The following is a 3,668-nucleotide window of genomic DNA, read 5'->3' on the forward strand; positions in this document are numbered from 1 at the left end:
AGGAATATCTCAATCTAAAATCTGAAATATCTAAGGACAAGGATAAGTTCCCAGATACAATTGTGTCCGACGGTTATGTGTACCAAAGAGTCAAATTTAGAAAAGGAGTATACCAGGGAGATGATTCCTTGTGGAGACTTTGGGTACCCAATGGTCTGAGAGAACAAATTATTTCTAATAAACATACTCTAGTTTCATGTCATGGTGGGTTTTCAAAAACTCTTGGTCGAATTAGAGAGAAATATTTTTGGCCCAAAATGTCACAAAATGATTTTATCAAAAGTTGCGAAATATGTAAGGCTGTTAAACACACCAATCAAATTCTTCGCCCTCCAATGGGAAAGGCAATGATTACTGAACGCCCATTTCAGAGAATATATATGGATCTGTTAGGACCATATCCTCGTTCGAAATTAGGCAATTCAATAGTATTCGTAGCAATTGACCACTTTACAAAGTACATCTTTCTAAAACCTCTTAAAAAGGCAAATAGCACAGCCATTATACAATATCTAGAGGAAAACATATTTCACCAATTCGGTACACCACCACCTCAGACAACGGTAAGCAATTTGTGTCCTCGCAAATGTTAGAATTTTTGAATAGTTATGGAGTCATACATGTCAAAACAGCATTATACTCTCCACAGTCAAACGCCTCAGAAAGGACAAACCAAGAATTTCTAGTTAAATTGAGAATTTTATTAAAAGAAAAACAAGACAAATGGGATATCCATGTGTCCAAAATTGCTAGCATACTGAGAAGTGATTATCACCAGGTTTTGAAAAGCTCTCCTTATTTCAATCTTTTTGGATATAATATGGTACACCATGGATCAACTTATCTAATATTAGAAAAATTAGATTGTTTGACAGAAGGTCAGTTTAATGTTGTGCCTCATAACTGTCCAACATTCATGCCAAAGTGAGGGAAAACTTAGCACTTGCTCACGAAAGAGCCACGAAAACTTATAATACACGGTGTAAGGACGTTCAGTATAGAGTTGGACAAGAAATTTTTAGAAAAAACTTTCAGCAATCCGATTTTAAGAAAGGAATAAACGCTAAATTGTTACCACGTTATATAAAATGTAGAATTAGAAGAAAAGTTGCTTCATCATGTTATGAGTTGGAAACTCTCAATGGAAAATGTATAGGATTATACCACGCTAAAGATCTTAAACCGTTTTGATATTATTTTATTTCCCGGCTATTATTGTCTCAGGGTGTGGTTGAGTCCCACCAAAGGTTAAAGAAAATCAGTTTTCCTTATTTTCGACTAAGTTAATTTGTCTACAAAGAAGGTTTGTTGCAGATTTTCTCAAAGGAAATTATTACAAAAACAAAACTCAAATAATTTCAAATTTAACGGAAAGTTAAATCCTTATATAATAATTCATAAGTTCTTTAAGTTTCTGCATTTTTTATTTACATACAAAAACAAATAATTTCTCCAATAATAATATTTTATTTAATAAATTTTAGAACAAAAAATCTCCAAAATATTTCTAACTGATGAAAATTTAAAAAATCGGTTGACGAAGAAAATATTCATTCATAAAGAAAATTTTCAGTTTTCCCAAACATTTATGTTGCAATTGGAAATTTACTATGCAAAAATTACATAAGTGAGCATTGAATTAGTGCAAAAAAAATTATATTATACATTTAATGTCAGCAATCACTGACATCAATGTTATGACAAAAGTAGACAAATTTGATTGCCTCGGCTGTAAAGATTTACAACATTACACAGTTGTTTATTCAATTATGTTTAAATATTGTTTCATTCAATTACTTCTCATTTACTGCATTACAGCTTATTACTAATGAAAATATGTACAATCTCAATAGCGTGTAATTTTTGATCTTTCTTTTTTCATCTGACTCTCGCAACGATAAGATTGCCTAGTTATATAAAAAATCTGATATACAAGTTTAAAATATAACCTTGAAGAATTTTGAAGAATCCATCTCATATTAAGTAAGATAAAATTTTATAAAGATTAAATTATATATCTAATTAATTACAATATTACCTTGTGGAAAACCCAGTAGAAATCTGGTAAGCACTATTGCAAATTTTATTTTACCTAAAATTTTGCCGAGATATAGAAAATTATTAAAAGTTAACAAACTTTTATAGGGTTTTAATAATTGATACACAATTACTCGGACAACATTTCTTTAAAAAAACGCAAAACTGTGTAAAATGTCAGAAAACAGTATCAAAATATGGTCCGAAACTAATGATGATTAAGACGAATGTGCATTACAACCTTACGTAATCATAACCTCAACACCATTGGTTAATTACCTCATTAGCACTAGTTTTCAGCCTTTACCAGAAGATTCTATTTAAAGCATATGCCAGGCCTTCGTTTTATTGTTTATCGACATCATTTGGTTAAACAAACCAACATTAATTATCCAATACATTCAACAGTTATCACCATTCAATTACTTCAATAAAATTGTTCGCTGAAATATAAATTTGTCCATTTGTACATTTGCTAAGGTGTCACACTGTAGTTGAGAAACAACGTGAAATATTAAAGCAATGACGTCATCAACCAATAATGATATTGGAAATTCATCAATAAGTACACTCTCTCTCTCATCACTAACATAACATTAAACAAAATACATTTTAAACTTAACAGAATTATTATATTAACACTAAATGATATTTATTATTTAATAGTATGCTAAATATAACATTAACAATTGTAAGTAACTAAGTTTATCTCTGTTACAGAACAAACAAAAGCTTAGTTTCTCTTAATTTGTATATCTTTGTTATTGTTACAAGTATTTTACATAGAAAATTAAATAAGCAATAATTACACACATTATTTACATGTAAACTCCATAAATGCCGTAAAATACTTGTACAATATGCTAATTTAATTAAAATACTTAAATAAAATTTAAACATTTATTCGAATTGTTAAAATTTGAATGTAGAAAATATAGATTTAATTTAGCATGTTTAAATTATTGTATATTATTTTCTTGTTTTGAAAACATATTAATATTGAGCTCAAATCGTCGAAGTAATCTCCAAAAACCAAAATCAAATATGGGTAAACTATTGTAAACAAAACCGTAAGTCAGTAATATACAATATATGAATTAAACATGCAATCGATTTATCTCAAAAATTTAATAATTTAAAAAAAAAAACTTAAAATATCATTTAATTTTTTAAACAAAATTATTTTTTTTTTAAATTTAAATATTTGATTAATATTGGATTTCTATAAAATATCGAATATTCATACCTTTAGTGATAATTTTATTTACCATTTGTGAGAATAAATAAGAATTGTGAAAATGAATAAGTATTATTGGGAAATGTTCACGACAGTATTGTTAAACCGAATGGTAGGTTAGATATGTAAATTTCTATACGGGAAGATACAACGCTATAACTTTTTTGAACACTGATGTATCTGAGCGACAGAAGGGTGGGTTTTGAAAACAATAGTGTTCAAGGTGATACTAACACCGATCACAAAACTATCCATAGTATACATAGGTATCAACTACAGCATGTCCTTTATTAACACATATAGCGAGGCAAATCTTGGAATGAATTGTTTTGGTTTCTGTTGTGTTGCATAGTGGTGTTTGGAATGATCAAGAACCCTCCCCGTTCCGGCGAGT

This window comes from Lucilia cuprina, chromosome 2, assembly GCF_022045245.1.
Source record: "Lucilia cuprina isolate Lc7/37 chromosome 2, ASM2204524v1, whole genome shotgun sequence".
Taxonomy (NCBI): domain Eukaryota; kingdom Metazoa; phylum Arthropoda; class Insecta; order Diptera; family Calliphoridae; genus Lucilia; species Lucilia cuprina.